Genomic DNA, 20,992 nt, shown 5'->3' with positions numbered 1-20,992 from the left:
TGGTCTTCCTCTCAAAACCCCGTAACTTCAGGCTAAAAAGTGGGAAAACATGAGAGGAATCTGAACTGAGGATGTGCTACAAAACATCTGACCAGTATTCCTCAAAACTGCCATCTAAGCAACAGTCACAGACCAGAGGAAATTAAAGAGGCAGGACGACAAACTGTAATGTGATAGCCTGGGTGGATCCTGGAACAGCAAAAGCGCGTTGGGGGAAAAACTAGTGAAATCTGAATCAAGTGTGGATTTTAGTTACTAGTAACATACCAATGTTTGTTCCTTAACTGTGACAAATACAACGTGATAATGTCAGCGTTAGCATTTGGGGTAACTGGGTGAGGGACATATGGGAACCCTGCGCTCTCTGTGCAACTTTTCTGAGAGCATTTTAGACAAAGACTTTAAACTTTCAAGTACTCAGTCCACTTCAGGTGGGTGCTGCAGCAGTGGCTCCACCCACAGGGACAAACACAGGCTAGGACCCTGACCATTCTGTATGCTGACCAACAGGCACTTGGGCCAATCTGGGAACCTGAGACGCCAGGGACCACAGATGGCGTGCATGCGAAACAGGAACAGACATCTCTGAGTGCTTAACACCCCCATTTGAAGTGAAAAACAGGCAGTTTTATGCAAGAAAAAAGACAAAGGCTAGATGGGTTGGCCTGGAGCCACCAGTGCTCTGTGAAAATGCACGACAAACCAGCCTTCATCCTTCACTTAGCAAATACCACTGCCAGAAACCAGCAGGTGTGAAAAAGAGTGATGCAGACTTCACTCCCATGCCCTACAGGCTTCTGCATCCTATTTCCCTACCATAAGAAAGGTAAATCAGAGGAGGAAGAGAGGCACAGGATTCCTTTAAGGGTTTGTGGGAGAAAAGCCATTAAAAGACATCTTTGGCCAAAGAGTACATAAATATCTTTTTTCAAGAATCTGTCCAGTCAGGGCCCATGCGGTACCATGTGAGCCCTGCTCTGCAGGGAGGAGGCAAAGCCTTTGAAGTGCTGCTCAATATAGAAAAACATTTGTCTGCAGAATAAACATGTGGCATGATTCTGTTTGCTGCAATGAATTTCTTTAATTGCTCTGAATTTTAATTGAGAAAGAAATCTGGGGATTTATCTTCTCTAACAGAAAAGTTCCAGAATTCATAAGCTAGATGAATATGCAGTACTCATAAGGCCAGAAAATTAAAATATAAATGCCTTGTTTTTTTTTTCAGAAAACTAACACACTGTCAGTCAAAATCATTAACAGTTCTAGAGGGAGAGTGACCCATCATTTAAAGTTTATCTGAAAGAAAAATGGTGCACAAATAGCCCAGGAAAATCTGAAAAATAATAATAGTAACGATGATGCTGAAGGAGGTCTTGTTTTACCAGCTCTAGTAACTTAAACAGTGTGGGGTAGATCCAGAATCGACAGATGGGCCCATGGAAAAGAGTACCATGTCTGAAAAGAAAACAAATATTAAAAATGCGTTCATTTATTCAAACATTTATTGAGAGGCTGCTAGGTATGGGCACTGCTAATGGTTCCTTGACAGTAAAACAAGAAAGACAAAGTCAGACCAAAATGACAAAGTCTGCGAACACTGGCCAACCACACAGGGAGGGAGTTGGATTTTTTTTCTCACATCTTAAATCTGAATCCAATCCAGATGAATGTTTAATTATACGACGTAGCTTAGTATTATTAGAATAAAACATAGGAGAATATTTACATATAATTTTGTGATGAGAAAGATGTGAGTTCAAGAATAATCACTACAGGAGCTCCTGCTGTGGCTCAGCAGTAATGAACCCAACTAGTATTCATGAGGATGCAGGTTTGATCCCCGACCTCACTCAATGAGTTAAGGACCCAGTGTTGCTGTGAGCTATGTTGTAGGCTGGCAGCTACAGCTCTAATTCAGCTCCTAGCCTGGGAACTTTCATACACCAAGGGTGAGGCCCTAAAAAGACCAAAAAAAAAAAAAAAAGAATAATTACTATGAACTGTGTTAATTTAAAGGTCAACAGGGGCGTGGTTAAATAAATTACTGTCAAGTCAAGTAATGGATAGTTATGTAGTCCTTACACTGTTGACGAAGAAATGTACTTATTAACAAGCAAAATGTCAGTATTTAGTAAAAAAAAAAAAGTACGGTGTACAAATCATGTATGCAGTTAAAATACCTACATGCAGATATTAAAGACGTCAACGGGAAACACCTATTCTGCAAAGATGTAAATTCTCCTCAAATTAATCTATAACGTCAATGCATGAACTCAATCCATGGGATGTGTATGTTAGAGCAAAAGGCAAAATGTAGGGACAATTTTAAAGAACAAGAAGGGAGGATTAACTCTACCAGACAAGACGACACAATAAAGAAATAAAGACATAATAAGAAAGTGTAGAACTGAAGCAAGAAAAAATATATTAGACCAAAAGAAAAAGACCTATATAAGGTAGAAACTAGACATGACAAAATGGCACAGCACATCAGTGGAGAAAAGACACACTGGGAAATCAATGCTGCTCGGAAAACTGGCTGTCCGTGGGAAAGAAAATGAGGTATCCATAACTCACGATATACACACGACTCCATTTTAGATGGACTGCAGGTGAAACTTCAAAGCAAAACTTTAAAACTTTAGGTAGAAAAGAGAATACTTTTCTATGACCTCAGCCTAAGAAAGAGTTTTTCAAATAAGACACAAAGAAACAATTCCAAAGGGATTAAATTTGATTGCATTAAAAGGAAATCTCCTATTCAACAAAAGACATTATCCAAAAAGTGAACAATTGAGAATCAAACCAGGAGAAGATAGTTGTACACATATAGACAACAAAGAATAGTAAGAAAAATATATAAAGATTGCTTAAATTAATAAGAAAAGGAAACCAACAGGAAAAATGGGCACAGGATTGGAATACATGTTTCACAGAAGAAACTCAAGTAGCTAATAAACACATACCTTCTCAATCTCACTAGTAATCAACAAAATTCTAATTAAAACCACAATGAGATACCATTTCGTACCCATCAAATTGGCAAAGTTAAAGTGTGACAATGCCAAGCATTTGTGAGGATATGGAGAAAAGCACAACCACTTTGGGGAGCAATTTCATTAGTCATTCAGTCTGAAGCTGTGCATATCCTAAGACCCAGGGATTTTCTGGTTCGATACCCTAGAAGAACTAAGTACACATACTAAGGAAGCATTAAAAATCCTTATAGCCACATTTTTCCATACTGGAAAATGTCTGTTAAGAGGAAAATGTATTTTTAAAATGTGATGTATTTATAAAACAGAATACTGTAAAAATAGATTAAATGTGACTACAGCTATAGTTATTAGTATGACTAAGTCTCAAAAACGTACTATTGGGTGAAAAAGCAGACTGGGAGCACTGCAGGCTTGTCAAAGTCAGGTCTCTTCTCTGGGGGCAGCCTGCATCCAATCACCCGTCAGTGTGAGGCTGCAAAAGCTTGGCACCCTACCCAGCTTAGGACAATTCTGAAGGGCTAGCCTACCTTCAGCACCCCCCCTTTGGGACTGGCTGAGGCCTTCCTTGTGACTGCATTGCAGCCCAATTTTTCTCTCTGTGCCCGACCCTGCTTCCTTCTCTTTCACATGTGTTAATCCTTTTCTTCTTTCTTTTTGGGCACACCCACAGCACACGGAAATTCCCACGCCAGGCGCAAATCTAAGCAGGAGCTGCGGCAGTGCCTCCCGGATCCTTAACCTGCTGCACCATAGCAGGAACCCAGCACAAGTGTTAATCCTAAAATCTCCTCAATGACATTCCTGCATGTTAATCTCCTTCTCAGAGTCTGCTTTCATTGGGACTCTACTTTCAATAGATACATCTTACTTGAAAAGATGTACCACACAAATTTCAGAAGACTGAGATCACAGCAAATAACTTTTCTGATCACAGTAGAACAAATCTAAAAATCAACAGCAGAAGGAACACTGGAAAAAAACCACAAGCATGTGGAAATTAAATAATACAGTCTTGACCAATCAACAGGTCATAGAAGAAATCAAAAGGGAAATCAGAAAATATCTTGAGGCAAGAACAAAAACACAACACAGCAAAACTTATAGGATGCAATAAAAATCAATACTCTGAGGGAAGTTTATGGTAGTATACGCCTACACTAAAGAAGTAGAAAGAGGTGTTCCCTTGTGGTGCAGGAAGTTAAGGATTCAGACAAAAAAAGAGATGATTCCACATAAACAAGCTAACTTTACACCTCAGGGAACTAGAGGAGAAAGGATAAACTAAGCCTAAAGTTGGCAGAAGGAAAGAAATAATAAAGGGTAGAGCAGAAATAAACAAAATAGAAAGTAGAAAAACAACAGGAAAAAATTAACAAAACTAAGAGTTGGCTTTTTAAAAAAATCAGCAAAACTGACACTTAGTTAGACTAAGAAAAAAAAAGAAGGCTCAAATAAACTCCAAAATGAAAGAGGAAACATAACAAGTGATGAAATAAAAAGAATTATGAGACTACTATGAATAATTATATATCAACAAATTGGGAAATCTAGAAGAAATATAGAAGTTCCTAGAAACATACAATCCACCAAGACCAATTCATGAAGGAATAGAAAAATCTGAACAGAGTGGTAAGGAGGTTGAATCAGTAGTCAAAAACTTCCCAACAAAGAAAAGCACAGGACTCAATGGTCACTGGTGAATTCTATGGGGTAGTTAAAGAAGTATTAAAGCTAATTCTTGGGTGTTCCTGTTGTGGCTCAGTGGAAACAAATCTGACTGGTATCCGTGAGGACGTGAGTTCAATCCCTAGCCTCACTCAGTGGGTTAAGGATCCCGCGTTGCCGTGAGCTGTGGTATAGGTCGCAGACACAGTTCAGTCTGGCATTGCTGGGCTGTGGCGTAGGCCAGTGGCTGCAACTCCGATTCAACCCCTAGCCTGGGAACCTCCATATGCCAAGGGTGCGGCCCTAAAAGGAAAAAAAAAAGATACAGCTACTTCTTCTCATACTGATATTGGCATAAAGACAGACATGGAGACCAATGGAACAGAAGAGAGAGTGCAAAAATAAATCCATGCATATACGGAGAACTGATCCTCAATAAAGGCGCCATGAATACACAAAAAGGAAAGGACAATCTATTCACTAAGGATGCTGGGAGAGCTGGATATCCACGTGCATGAGGATGAAATAGGACCTTATACATACACAAAAGTCTACTCAAAAGGGATTAAAGACTTAGACATTAAGACCTTAAACTGTAAAACTCCTAGGACAAATCATAAGGGAAAAGCTTCATGACGTCAGCCTTGCAACAAAAGCAAAAAGAGGCAAGTATCTGTACATTATACTAAAAGAGCTTTTGTGCAGCAAAGAAAATAATCTAACATGAAAAGGAAACCTACAGAATTAGAGAAAATATTTACAAATCACTTATCTGATAAGTGATTAATATCCATAATATACAAGGACCCCCCCCATAACCCAACAGCATAAATGAATGGTTAGACAGATATACAAATAGATAAATAAATAAGTGAAATGATTAAAAATGGGCGAAGGACTTGAATAAGCTTTTTCCCACAGAAGACATACACATGCCCAACAGGTATATGAAAGGATGCTTAATATCACTTATCACCAGGGAAATTCAAATTCACATCACACCTGATAGAATGGCTATTTATTTATTTTTGCCTCACCTGTGGCATGTGGAAGTTCTTGGGCCACAATGGAACAGAATAGAGAACCCAGAAATAAACCCAAACACCTATCGTCAATTAATCTTGGACAAAAGAGGGAAGAATATAAAATGGGAATAATTTATAAGGAGATCCTGCTGAATAGCATTGAGAACTATGTCTAGATACTCATGTCGCAACAGAAGAAAGGGTGGGGGAAAAAACTGTAACTGCAATGTATACATCTAAGGATGACCTGACCCCCTTGCTGTAGAGTGGGAAAATAAAAAAAAAAAAAAAAAAAAAAAGAAATTGAGACAGAACAGAAAAAAAATAAATAAATAAATAAATAAAATGGGAATAAGTCTTTTCAGCAAGTGGTGCTGGGAAAACTGGACAGCTGCATGTTAATAATGAAACTGGAACACACCCTCACACCATGCACAAAAATAAATAAGTTAAAATGGCTTAAAGACTTAAACATAAGACAAGACACCATAAAACTCGTAGAAGAGAACATAGGCAAAATATTCTCTGACATCAACCCTTCAGTCAGTCTCCCAAGGCAACAGAAATAAAAACAAAAATGAACCAATGGGACCTAATCAAACTTAAATGCTTTTGCACAGCAAAGGAAACCATAAAAAAACCAAAAAGACAATCTACGGAATCAGAGAAAATAGTTTCAAAGATGCAACTGAAAAGGGCTTAATCTCTATAATATACAAACAATTTATACAACTCGGTAACAAAAAAACTGACAACCCGACTGAAAAATGGGCAAAAGATCTGAATAGACCTTTCACCAAAGAAGATACACAGATGGCCAACAGGCACATGAAAAAAGGCTCAACATTGCTAATTATTAGAGAAATACAAATTAAAACTACTATGAGGTACTACCTCACACCAGAAAGAATGGCCATCGTTAATAAATCAACAAGTAACAAATGATGGAGAGGGTGTGGAGAAAAGGGAACCCTCCTGTGCTGTTGGTGGGAATGGAAATTGGTACAACCACTATGGAAAACAGTCTGGAGGTACCTCAGAAGACTACATATACAACTACCATATGATCCAGCAGTCCCACTCCCGGGCATATATCTGGACAAAACTTTCATTCAAAAAGATAATGCACCCATATGTTCATTGCAGCACAATTCATAACAGCCAAGACATGGAAACAACCTAAACGTCCATGGACAGATGAATGGATTAAGAAGATATGGTATATATACACAATGGAATACTTACTCAGCCATAAAGAAGAACAAAATAATGCCATTTGTAGCAATATGGATAGAACTACAGACCTTTATACTAAGTAAGTCAGAAAGAGAAAGACAAATACCATATGATATCACTTACATCTGGAATCTAATATATGGCACAAATGAACCTTTCTACAGAAAAGAAGCAAACTCATGGACTTGGAGAACAGACTTGTGGTTGCCGAGGGAATAGAGGGAGGGAGTGGGATGGACTGGGAATTTGGGGTTAGCATATGCAAACTATTGCGTTGGGAATGGATAAGCAATGAGATCCTGCAGTATAGAATAGGGAATTATATATATAGTCACCTGTGATGGAAGATGATGGAGGATAATGTGAGAAAAAGAAATTGACAGAACAATGTAAATCAACTATAACAGAAAAAATAAAAACCTAAAAAAAAAAAGCCATGAAACTTTGGGAAAAAAAACAAAACAAAACACATCTACATGAAATATTCACACAGCTGAAATGAAACTACTTCCCTAAATTTATCAGAATAATTCCACAACTGCCAACACATCACTATTTGCTTAGATCTGATCCTATCAAATCTTCTATTTTCATTACCTATTAAAATCAGTTCCAGGGGTGGTTCACAGAACAATGTTCTTCCTTGTCCCCTCCCAACTTTCTGAGCAAGGGATGACAGAAAAACACCAAAGGATTCAGAAACTTAAAAAGGGGCACGTGCATGGAGGGAGGGAGGATGAAAATAATTCACATTTTCCTAATTTACTAATTTGGGGCAAACAGATTTTGCACATATCCAAGGCACTGAGAACAAACAATCCAATTTATCTTTAATTACTCCAAGCCACTACTAATCTTTGGGCTCTATATTTGTTTGATAACAAAAGATTTATAGACACAGTTTCAAAGAAGGAGGAAAACAAATAAATCAATATTCTCAAATACAGGCCCAAAAAAGGGACTGTGATTGAGAATGGAAATCTGTAATGATCAGATTAATGTCAGCAAAAGTTTTCATATCTTAAAAGAATCTTACTCACAATCCCTTCCTTTAGATCACTATATGTTTCAAGTATCTCTTTCCCTTGACAGTGTCAAAAAAAACCTTTCTCTCTCACATTTTCCCAGCAATCCACTCGTCCCTAACTTTTCAGCCACATTTTGGAAAGGAATTTAGACCTCAGCTCAAGTTAGAGACAGCATAGGCACGCCCTCTTGTGGCACAAAAGGAAACTGCCTGTTTACTCCAGCACTGGCGCCCAAGAAGTTATTTCTGAGTTTTACAGCACTGGAATACCAACTTCATTGTCTGCATCTTAAAGGCAAGGAAACAGCCTAATTAAGGCTAAGCAACTTACTTCCTTCAAGGTACCTCAACCAAAAATATAGTTAAAGTAGGATGTGACTGCATGTTACTAAAAGATAAGATGGGGGACTTCCCGTCGTGGCGCAGTGGTTAACGAATCCGACTAGGAACCATGAGGTTGCGGGTTCGGTCCCTGCCCTTGCTCAGTGGGTTAACGATCCGGCGTTGCCGTGAGCTGTGGTGTAGGTTGCAGACGGGCTCGGATCCCGAGTTGCTGTGGCTCTGGCGTAGGCCGGTGGCTACAGCTCCAATTGGACCCCTAGCCTGGGAACCTCCCATATGCCACGGCAGCGGCCCGAAGAAATAGCGAAAAAGACAAAAAAAAAAAAAAAAAAAGATAAGATGGAAGCAATAGGTAAAATCTAATTTTAACTTCTGTTTTGATGCAGTTTCAAAGCAACTGTTTACATAGTTTTTTTGGTTTAATGTAATAAATTCATGATCATTAAAAAAGACAGGAAGGGAGTTCCCATCGTGGCTCAGCGGTAACAAACCCGACTAGCATCATGAGGACATGGGTTCCACCTCTGGCCTCGCCCAGTGGGTTAAGGATTGGCATTGCTGTGAGCTCTGGTGTAGGTCACTGACGTGGCTTGGATGGTTGATTTCCAAATATCTTTACTATTAATCTTTATCATGAATTAATATGATTACAAGTACCTCCTTTTATTTAAAAAGTTAAATGAGCTAATACATATAAAGGATTGAGAAGTCTTTTCTAAATTTTACTTTTTAAATCTTTGTACCAAAGGAGTATAAAGAATGTACTTTAAAAATGATAAAAATGTGGAGACAAGAGGTCAACTTGAAAACAGTAAGAAAAAAGCATTACTAAATTCTTAAACGTGATAGGTTTTCATGTCCAAGAATTGTTACACTTTGTAATTGCCTTGAAGTTTTCAGGGTGATTTTTTTTATCTGTAAACGTGAGATCCTCTTATAGCCTGAGATGCTGCACAAACACAGACCACCAAGACCACATCAGTTTCCACTTTTCTCTCTAAGGTTTCACGTATGTTCTCCCAGTGGATGATGGGTCAAAGAGGGTCATCGTTAAAGTTCAATCAAGTGTGCGCAAGTAACTACACTCCTCTGATAAGAGCTCTGGAGTAAATTCTTCGTTTCCCAAAGCAACAAGCAAGGCAATGAAACCCCATGTCTCACATCCCCACCTCAGTGAAGGATATACCATCACCTGCTTAGACAAAGGCAAAAGCTGAACTAATCCTTGACACCTTTTTCTCCCATATTCTTCTAATTCTGCCAGTCACACACTCAATCACTCCCACTTGTGGCATCTCTTCTCTCTTCTTTAAACCCAGTGCCACAGCTTTAAGGTCCTCATCAACTTCCCCCGAGCCTGGCTAACAGCCACGTCCTGTTCACCCGTCAAATCTCAGCTTTCTACATTCCCTGCTTCAAAGCTTCTCCATCCCTCTCTGAAGGAACCTCTTCCCCAGGGAGGCAGGTTAGGCATCAGCCCCCAAACCCCCAACCCCATGCTTTTTTTCTCCTTGCAGGTATGTCTTATCTTCAGCGTGCCTGGCAAATACGAGTGTCTCATAAATCTTTGTTGAATAAAGCATTTGCTTTGGAGACAAAAAAAAGAAAGAAAAATTTGGTTAAACAGCTGGTACGTGATTTGGGAAAATGGCTGAATGAATGTGTTTCCAAAATAAATTTTTTCTATTTGCATGGACTTCAGCAGAATCATGGGCAAGATGTTCTAGAGCTTGTTGATTTTTTTCATTAAACGTAGGTCATTTTCTACCTGAAAGACAACCACTTTTATCTGAGGAAGTAAAATTCAATCTCCTATTTTACATATGAGGATATGCAGGAGCTAAGGCATGAAGTCACTACCCCCAGAAATCCTGATTCCCAGCCTGGAGCAGAAACATGGCCAGACCTCTTCCCCCCACGGGCTCCCCCCCAACCCCAGGGAGGCCGGGGGAGGGGGGTTCCTCTCAGTTGCAGTTCTCTACCTCATTCCGTGAGGATCTTACATCCAAATTACCTGCTGCCTCCACCTATATGGGGTTGGGGACAGGTGGGTGGGCTCCTAAGGCCTAGAGGGGGGTGCCTCTCTGGATCTAAAAAAGGCAAGGTCTTAAGCCGTCATCAATGTCCTTCCTGAAAAACTGAGAGGTGGAGGATAACCTACACAGCGGAACTACTGCACATGAATAGACTATCCATCTAAGAAACTACCATTTCTTCCAGCCAGGGGGTGTTAATCGTTACTAAGCATACAAGCAGTGTTCACGTGCAAGAGAAATATAGATGTCACTGGTCACTGAAGTTCTGGGAAAGACAATTAATAATGATCTGTTCACAGTTAGAATCCAAAGAACATTTGACAGAAATTAATTCTACAGGTGTCACCAAAGTATTCCAAAGCAATATATTACAATGAAGTCAGCAATACTGTCTCATTTCTCTCATTGTCTCAGGGGCCTCTTAAAGAGAATTTAAAATTTTGAGGGCCACCCATTTTTAATGGCTTTATTGAAGTATAATTTACAGGCCATGAAAGTCATGCATTAAATTTAATTGTACGGTTAGGTGAGTTTTAGTAAATTTTATACATAACACAGCCACAGGACTATCTACAAGAATATTTCCGTCATCCCAACCCAACAGTTTCCTTGTACCTGTTTACAGCCAATCTCCCATCCCACCTCTGGCCCAAAGCAACCACTGATCTTATCTATGATTTTGCCTTTTTGAAAAAGCATGATTATTTTGAGATTCCTCCATGCCTACTCTATATATGGAGTCCATTCTTTTCATTGCTGAGTAGCATTCCTTTGTATGGAATTCTCTATTCATCTGCTGATGGACACGTACAATATTTCCAGTTTTTGGCAATCACAGATAAAGCAGCTATGAACATTTTAAACAAATCTTTGTCTGGACATATGCTTTTATTTCTCCTGATAGCAAACCTAGGAATGGAACTGATGGATCATATGGCAAGTCTATGTTGAACCTTCTAAGAAACTGCCAAACCGTCTTCCAACACGAGTGTACGTACCATTTTATATTCCCACCAATAATGTGTGAGGACTCTGGTTTTTCTACATCCTTGCCAACACATTTGATTATCAGTCTTTTTTCATTTTAGCCATTATAGTGCTATGCAGCAATATCTTATGACGGCTTTAATTTGCATTTCCCTAGTGACTAATGATGCTGAAATTTTTTCAGGTATTTATCTGCCATTCACATATCTTCTTTGGTGAAATGTCTATGCAAATCTTCTAAACATATTTAAATTATGTTTAAATGTTTTACTTATATTTTTTCTGCATACAAATCCCTTAGCAGACATATGTTTTATAAATACCTTCTCCCAACATGTGGTTTGACTTTTCATTTTCTTAGGAGTGGTATCTTTCAGAAAGCAACACTTTAATTTGGATGAAATCCAATTTATCATTTTTTCTCTTTAAAAGCCTTTTATACTTTATTGACTAAATAGCTTTCTAAGCCAAGACACAAGACTTCCTGCTATGTTTTCTTCTTTACTTGTTGGTCTATGATCCATTTTCAGTTCATTTTTGCATATGTTGTAACGTAAAAGTCAAGATATATTTTACTTCACATGGAAACCCAATTGCTGCAGCACTACTGTTGAGAAGACGATGCTGTCCCTACCAGATTACCTTAGTATCTTTGTTGAAAAGCTCCTGACCACATGTGTATCTATTTCTAGATATTGTGCTCCACTGATGTATATGTTTTTCCATATGCAAATACCACATTGCTTTTATTGCTGTAGCTTTATGGAAAGTTTTGAAATCAGGTAGTATATATAAGTCCTCCAACTTTCTTTTCTTTTAAAGTTACTTTGACCATTCTAGATTTTCCCAAACTTGAGATCTGTTTGCCAATGTTTGTAAGTACTGTTCTACCAAAATCCCATCTAAAACTTTGGCAATGACTTTGTTGAAACTACAAATCAATTTGGAGAAAACTGCCGCATTAACAATATTGAATATTCCAACCTATAAACATGTTGTATATCCCCACTAGATATATTTTTATTTCTCTCAAAATTTTGTAGTTTGCAGTATATAGGACTTACACTTCCCTTATTAAATTTATTCCAAAGTATTTTGGTCTTCTGGATGCTACTATGAATGGATTTGTGTATTCTTGGCATCTCATACAAATGGACTCCTACGATATGTGACCTTTTTGTGATTATCTTCTTTCACTTAGCATGTTTTCAAGATTCACTCACATTGGAGTTCCCGCTGCGGTGCCACGGGATCAGCAGCATCTCTGCAGCACTGAGGATTCGGGTTCTATCCCTGGCCCAGAGGTTAAAGGATCCAGCATTGCCACAGCTTTGGCATAGGTCACAACTGTGGTTTGGATCTGACCCCTGGCTGGGAACTCTATATGCCACAGGGTGGCCAAAAAAGTGGAAAAAAGAAAAAAAGATTCACCCATGAATAAGTGTATCAGTACTTCTTTCATTTTTACTGCCAAATAGTATTCCATTACATGGACGCATTTTATTCATCCGGGCATCAGTTGACAGACCTCAGTTTTCTAAGGTTTAATTTAAGGGTTCTTTTATGAAGTTGTGTGAACTTACACTGTAAAATCTGTGTTCCCCTATGAATTATAGACTCTGATTTCTTTGCTTAGTTTTTGAAATTCATTATTTCTATTTTCTGGCCCAGTTCTCAAGGAGTTACCTCCGTGTCTGGAGAGACATTAACCACTGCTCACCTGATGTAACCATTCATTACCTTCCATCTCCTTCTCTCCTCATCACTCACTCCACTCCCATCAATCACCTAGCCTCCTATTGTTCAAACAAGCCAGGCACACTCCTGCCTCAAGAGCTTTACATCTGCTACTCACTCTGCCTAGAACACTCTTCCCCAAATATCTACAGGACTTTTCTCTCAATTTCTGCAAGTCTTTGCTCAAAGAGCACCTATTCAGTGAGTTCTTCCCTGAACACCCGATTTACAAATGAACCCCTCCCTTACATTTTCTCCAAAGTGCTTATTGCCTTCAAATAGATTATTTTACTTATTTATGTTTTTAGTCTGTGTTTCACTAAAAGAATGTTAACTCCATTAAGGCAGGAAGTTTTGTTTATTTTGTTCACTACTGTAACACCAGTGCCTAGACGACGTCTGGCACGTGGTAGGTATTCAGAAAATATGTGATGAATCAAAGAATCATATTCTTAAAGCAACACGGATTTATGTTTATTGATCCTTACACAGCCCAGAAGGTCCAAAGTCCACAGGGTTTTGAGTAATGGATGGATGACTAAGCATGTTGATCATATATGATGATACACATTTCTAGTTCTGCCCACTGGAAATACGTAAGCTGTAGGTAATTTATAACTGTCTAGAAGCCACATTCAAAAAGTGAAATTAATTTTAATGATGTTTTGTTTCACCCAGTTTATTGAAAATAGTATCATTTCAACATGTGGTTCATACAAAAATTACTAATAAAATATTTGCAGTCTTTTTTTCATACTAAGCCACTGAAATGTGTGTATTTAATGCACAGCACATCTCAACTGGGACCAGCCATACTTCAAATGTCAAAAGCCACATGTGGCCACTGGCTTCTATGTTGGACAGCACAGATAAAGACTAAAATTAAGTAATCCCATTATAATGGGGGGGGGGGCTTCTTGCATATTTGGTCATTTTTTTTTACCTTGGCATTCCAAAACAAGGCCCTGGTACAACCTCATAGTTTCCTAGTTTTGTCAAAACAGATTCCATGGCTATAACAAGAAAACTAGGAGCTTTCATTGTGAACAACAATTCATATCAAAATAACTGGCTCAACTCAGAAGTTTTATTTAACAATTTTGATTAGAAAAAAATGAATGTCTTTCTTAGTCTCTTTAATTAAGAAACAAAGTTAGGACTTCCAATACTATGTTTGCTGAATAACAGTGGTGAGAGTGGGCATTCTTGTCTTGTTCCAGATTTTAGTGGGAAAGCTTTCAGCTTTTCTCTGTTGAGTATTATATTTGCCGTGGGTTTGTCGTAAATGGCTTTGATCATGTTAAGGAATTGTTCCCTCTATACCCACTTTGTTAAGAGTTTTGATCATGAATGGATGTTGGACTTGGTCAAATGCTTTCTCTGCATCTATTGAGATGATCGTGTGGTTTTTGACTTTTCTGTTGTTAGTGTGGTGTATGACGTTGATTGATTTGCGTATGTTGAACCATCCCTGTGAACCTGGGATGAATCCCATCTGGTCGTGGTGTACAATCTTTGTGCTATGTTGCTGGATTCGGTTGGCTAAAATTTTGTTGAGAATTTTTGCGTCTATATTTATCAAAGATATTGGCCGATAGTTTTCTTTTTGAAAATATACAGATGGCCAACAAGCACATGAAAAAATGCTCAACGTCCCTGATTAGAGAAATGCAAATCAAAACTATCATGAGATACCACCTCACACCAGTCAGAATGGCCTTCATTAATAAGTCCACAAATAACAAATGTTGGAGAGGGTATGGAGAAAAGGGAACCCTCCTGCACTGTTGGTGGGAATGTAAGCTGGTACAACCACTATGAAAAACAGTATGGAGGTACCTTAGAAAACTACATAGAACTACCATATGACCCAGCAATCCCACTCTTGGGCATATATCTGGACAAAACTTTCCTTAAAACAGACACATGCACCCGCATGTTCACTGCAGCACTATTCACAATAACCAAGACATGGAAACAACATAAATGTCCATCGACAGATGACTAGATTAGGAAGATGTGGTATATATACACAATGGAATACTACTCAGCCATAAAAACGAACAAAATAATGCCATTTGCAGCAACATGGATGTAACTAGAGACTCAAGCTGAGTGAAGTAAGTCAGAAAGAGAAGGACAAATACCATATGTTATCACTTATATCTGGAATCTAATATACGACACAAATGAACCTTTCCACAGAAAAGAAAATCATGGACTTGGAGAATAGACTTGTGGTTGCCTACGGGGAGGGGGAGGGAGTGGGTGGATTGGAAGCTTGGGGTTAATGGATGCAAACTATTGCTTTTGGAATGGATTAGCAATTAGATCCTGCTGTGTAGCACTGAGAACTATGTCTAGTCACTCATGACAGGGAGAAAAAAGAATGTATACATCCATGTGTAACTGGGTCACCATACTGCACAGTAGGAAAAAAAAAATTGTATTGGGGAAACAACAATTAAAAGAAACAAAGTTAAATCCAGAGAGATTTTGTGATCTTATCTATATCAGCAGGGGGGGAAAAATCACTATTTTCAAATAGGAAGAACTTTAAAATTTCTATTTCCATGAAACAAACCAGTATTTATTTCAAGTTAACCAAAATACATTGTGTATTTTAATACACAATTTTTATATATAGTTTCATTTAAAAAATTCATAACAGTTGTCTTACCAATATTTTTGGATTCATAATATAAAAATGAAATAAAGAACTAAGGAGAGTACCCTTAAATCTTTCATAAATAAATTTAGCTCCTCGATATGTTCCTTGAAAGCTCAAGTATTGTGTGTGGAAACATTTTCATAAAATGCTCAACATCAGTAATTATTAGAGAAATACAAATAAAAACTACAATGGGGTAAAACCTCACACCAGTCAGAATGGCCATCACTAATAAATCAACAAATAACAAATGCTGGAGAGGGTGTGGAGAAAAGAGAACCCTCCTACACCATTGGTGGGAATGTAAACTGGTACAACCACTATGGAAAACAGTAAGGAGGTACCTCAGAAAACTACATATACAACTACCCTATGGTCCAGCAATCCCACTCCTGGGCATATATCCAGGCAAAACTTTCCTTGAAACACATGCACCCCTAGATCCACTGCAGCACTACTCACAATAGCCAAGACGTGGAAACAACCTAAACGTCCAGGGACAGATGAATGGATTAAGAAGATGTGGAATATATACACAATGGAATACTACTTGGCCATAAAAAGAACAAAATAATGCCATTTGCAGCAACATGGATGGAACTAGAGACTCTCATACTAAGTGAAGTAAACCAGAAAGATACCATATGATATCACTTACATCTGGAATCTAATATATAACACAAATGAACCTTTCTACAGAAAAGAAACAAACTCATGGGCTTGGAGAACAGACCTGTGGTTGCCATGGGGGAGGGGGAGGAGGAGGGAGTGGGATGGACTGGGAATGTGGGGTTAGCAGATGCAAACTATAGCATCTGGAGTAGATAAGCAATGAGATTCTGCTGTACAGCACAGGGAACTATATCCAATCACTTGTGATGGAACATGATGGAGGATAATATGAGGGAAAAAATGTATATATATGTATAACTGGGTCACGTTGCTGTACAGCAGAAATTGACAGAACAATGCAAGTAAACTATAATAAAAAATTTTAAAAGAAAATGTTTTCATTAACTTTTTTATCATCAAGGGATTTATTTCTTCTAGAATCCCACTATTTTAAATAATCACTTACTGGAATTACAGTAACTGCCATCATTATTCAGCAACAAAATTTAAAGAACCCCAATTAAACTGCCTGATATTTTAAAACTTCAAAGTTTTAAAATTCTCCTTTTTTAAAAAAGCAGTAAAACAAAACGCACAGCAGCATCTACTTACTCAGATGTTACAGGGTACTTTCTATCATCTTGCATAAACTGGCAGGTTTGAGTTTAAATCACCAGTGAGGCAGAGAAACTCCAGATGGTAAAATATCCTAAATTCTTCTCACCCTGAAAAGCCAAATAAAATGCCAGTATGAGGAAAAAAAAAACTGGAGTTATAACCAAGATAGAACTCTCAGGTGTAGACTGTCTAGATAGGGAATAACTTCTATTTCTTCTTTTCTTTCTTTCTTTTTTTTTTAAGTGAGGGCTCATGACAAGTTAATTCATGGCCCTGGAGTTGTGGGTGATCTGATACAGCAATACTTGGTATTACAACTGCCCTTCTGTTTTAAGAAATCTCTTTGGGAGGAAGCCTAAATTAGCACAATAAAATATCCTCTATCTCTAATCATACAATTTATCCTACAAACCAAGATACTTTCGAAAGTGAAAAGGGAAACTTTCTAAGTATTTATTTATTAATCAACAAACTGTTTTTATTATATTTTATTCTAAAATAGGAAAACACACATTCACTATATTAGAGCAAAAAATTTTTCTTTGTATTATATGAACACCTATAATATCATAAGTAGATTAATTACTCTTGGTGTATATTCATGTACTTTAATCCATTTTCTTAAAGAGTCTGCCTCTATTATTGTGTCCCTGATATTTTCTCTGGGAAAAAAAGTTTGAAAATTTTTCACTAAGTTAACAATCTTTTTGAAAGTTTCATTTTATGTCAAATACTCTGAAACCACTGACATCTTCATGTGGCTCTTCTGTATTGATATTACCTTTAATAAGAAAACTCTTTCTCGGCAGATGCTGAGAAACCTGGTAAGCTCAAAGCAAATTTTACTAACTAGAGGATATTCTCAATTCTTTTTTTTTTTTAACAGCAAAGTTGTAAGTATTTCAGTCTAACTACTTTACAGATACAACCTTTTTTTATTTTATTTTATTTTATTTTATTTTTTTCACAAATGCACCTATGGCATATGGAAGCCCCCAGGCTAGGGGTCGATTCAGAGCTGCAGCTGCCAGCCTACACCACAGCAAGGCGATGCGGGATCCAAGCCGTATCTGCAAACAATGCCACAGCCTGCAGCAATGCTGGATCCTTAATCCACTGAGCAAGGTCAGGAATCAAACCCACATCTTAATGGACACTATGGCAGGTTCTTAACCCACTGAGCCACAATAGGAAGTCCAACAGATGCTATCTTTGTGCCTAAATTTGTGTTCTTTTCTTCCACTTTTGCCCCCTCCAATCCATTCACCATCACACAATGTAATACAGGTAGATTTTTTTTTTCCAATGCAAATACATCCTGTCACTTCCACCTAAAAACTTTTCCACAGCTTCCCATTACTATAAGGATATAAACCAAAACTTTAAAACCAAAGTTTTGCATGACCTGGTCTCAGGCCACCTCTCCAATCCCCCAAAGCATCAAGTTCTCCCCTGCTCCTGGCCTTTGCAAGCTCTCTTCCTTGTGCTTCAATGCATTTCTTATCGGTCATGATCATCTTTCCCATCCAAGAAGTCTTCTAATGCCCCCCAATCTAAATGATGCCAAGGCTTTCTCTCTCTCTCAAAAGTACTCCAACTTTTTCTATGAAGCATCCATTGAAATCTGTTTTTATTTATTTGTGTGTTTTTAGAAAGCCTATCTCCACCAGAAAGTGGTGTAGAGATTGCTCCTGTTTGTTTCACCCCTTAATCACCATTCTTTACTCAGCCTCTGGCTTGATCTTGGGCATCTTGTGAGCCTTCAGTAAACACTTGATAAATGAATAAATGAATGAAAGAATCTGAAGGAGAGGGTTAAGGGACATAGGACAACCTAGTTGTTTCCGTTAGCCTGTTATTGATGACTGAAGCAACTCATTATCATAAATCTAAACTTCATCATCAATCTCCCCTGCTACGGGATTATTCTCATCAACAATATAAAGACTGTACTTTCTCCCAACCTAAAAGAAAAAGAGAGACAAACAGACACATACACACACACACCCCTTTCTCTTGACCCCACATTCCCATGAATTACCTCCCCATTTCTCTAATGCAATGTCAAAGGAATATTCAGAAGAGTTGATTCTATCTGCTGTCTCCAATTCTTTCCTCTCATCCTCATTTGAAGCCACTCCAACCAGACTTTTGAAACTGCTCTTGTTAGGTCACCAATGACTTCCACCTTCAATGACCCAGTAGCCAGGTACTGAAGCAGACACTTTAATGAATTCTCTCATCCATTTAAAAAGTTCATCGCAGCCACCCTTTGAGGCAGATACGACGGCTATCCCCAGAGAGGATCCCTTCTTTCTTTAAACACTTGCTGGGAGTTGTTGTCATAGCTCAGCAGTAACAAACCCGACTAGTATCCACAAGGATGTGGGTTTGATCCCTGGCCTTCCTCAGTGGGTTAAGGATCCCGCGTTGCCGTGAGCTGTGGTATAGGTCGCAGACACAGTTCAGTCTGGCATTGCTATGGCTGTGGTGTAAGCCAGCAGCTGCAGGTCTGATTCGACCCCTAGCCTGGGAACTTCCATATGCCATGGGTGCGGTCCTAAAAAGACAAAAATAAATACATAAATAAATAATAAAATGAACACTTCCTTTCTTGGTTTCCAGGACACCACATTGCTGAATCTCCTCCTTCACTCTCCATTCCTTTTTTTCTCATTATCTCAGGCGCTTCTAATGTTAGAGTGACTCAGGGCTCTCAGCTCTCAAACTTCTTTCTTTTTTTTTTTTTTTAGGGCTGCACCTGCAGCATATGGAAGTTCCCAGGCTAGAGGTCAAACCAGAGCTGCAGCTGCTGGCCTACACCACAGCTACAGCAACTCTGGATCCTTAACCCACTGAGTAAGGTCAGGAATCGAACCCATGTCCTCATGGTTACTAGTCAGGTTCGTTACCACTGAACCACAGTGGATACTCCTCAGACTTTTTTTCAATGGGTCTCATCATTTCATAAACCACCTACAAGAGACTAAACCTCATCTCTGAACTCAAGGGTCATATTTTCAGATTTACATCTCCCCCTGGATGTTTAATAGATGTTTCACACTCAACATCACCCCATGCCAACCTCCTGACCTTCCCCACTAAGACTGATGCTCCTCCAGTGGGGACCTGCTATGTAGCACAGGGAACTCTGCCCAATGTTCTGTGATGATCTATATGGGTAAAGAATCTGGGAAAGAATGAATGTGTACATGTAGAGCTAAATCGCTCTGTTATACAGCAGAAATTATCACAACATTGTAAATCAACTACAATAAAACTTAAAAAAAAAAAGACTGATGTTCCTATAGGATTCCCCGTATTCATAAATGATGATTTAACTCTCCAAGTCATCTCTGACTGTTCTTTTTCCTTCATACCCCATAGCTAATCCATCAGCAAATCCAGTTGGCTCTATCTTAAAAACATCATAATTCTGCCTACTTCCACCACCACTCCTGCCATCTGAGCCTCCATCATCACCGTGTGGATTTTAGGGCAATAGCCTCCCAGCTGATTCTTCCTTGCCTCACCTCACACTATTTTCAAAACTGAAGGCCAGAGTCATACTGATAAAACAAAATCAAATCATGCCGCTCCTCTGCTCAAAACCCACTGTTTCCCTTCTCGCTGAGAGTAAAAGTCATTTGTCTTTTTTTCTCTTCCTCCTATAAAATTTAAGCTTAAGGGAAGGTTTTGTTTTGTTTTGTTCAACACTGTATCCCTCTGGTGGCAAGAAAATGCCTGGCACATAACAAGTCTCCAACATATATTTACTGAATAAAAAGTAATGGAAAACAATATCACAGGTAAGCAATTTAACTAAATCTCCAAACCCACCAATTGTTCTGAACAGTAAGCTCTTGGAGAGCACGGACCATGCAGTTACAACTAAATTTTGCACAATAACTTGCATACAAAGTCTTAATACAGTCTCATCATTGATGCCAAATTTCCCAAAATGTTAGTTTTCCTATATTATATGCATGTTAATAACTTTAAAAGGTAAGTAGGACATTTTAAAATTTGACATCTGG

General features: G+C 38.4%; 1 long non-coding RNA gene across 20 annotated transcripts in view; it reads right to left on the bottom strand.

The window, feature by feature from the left end:
* Nucleotides 1-20,992, bottom strand: part of LOC106506781 (testis-specific gene 13 protein) — a 539,004-nt gene that overhangs the window by 302,335 nt on the left and 215,677 nt on the right. For 16 of the 20 annotated variants that reach the window (XR_014833848.1, XR_014833854.1, XR_014833851.1 and 13 more), the window contains one exon: nt 16,950-17,062. The exons of the other annotated variants lie outside the window; for them this stretch is intronic. This is a non-coding gene — a long non-coding RNA (testis-specific gene 13 protein). The remainder of the gene's footprint in view (nt 1-16,949; nt 17,063-20,992) is intronic. 20 annotated transcript variants of the gene reach the window in all.

Source organism: Sus scrofa, chromosome 18 (genome assembly GCF_054392235.1).
Source record: "Sus scrofa isolate SSC_HxYL_T2T_F1_AM1 chromosome 18, Sscrofa_HxYL_maternal_Yorkshire_Landrace_v2.0, whole genome shotgun sequence".
Lineage (NCBI taxonomy): Eukaryota > Metazoa > Chordata > Mammalia > Artiodactyla > Suidae > Sus > Sus scrofa.
The sequence above is the reverse complement of the archived record's forward strand: the minus strand, read 5'-3'. Positions and strand labels throughout refer to the sequence as shown.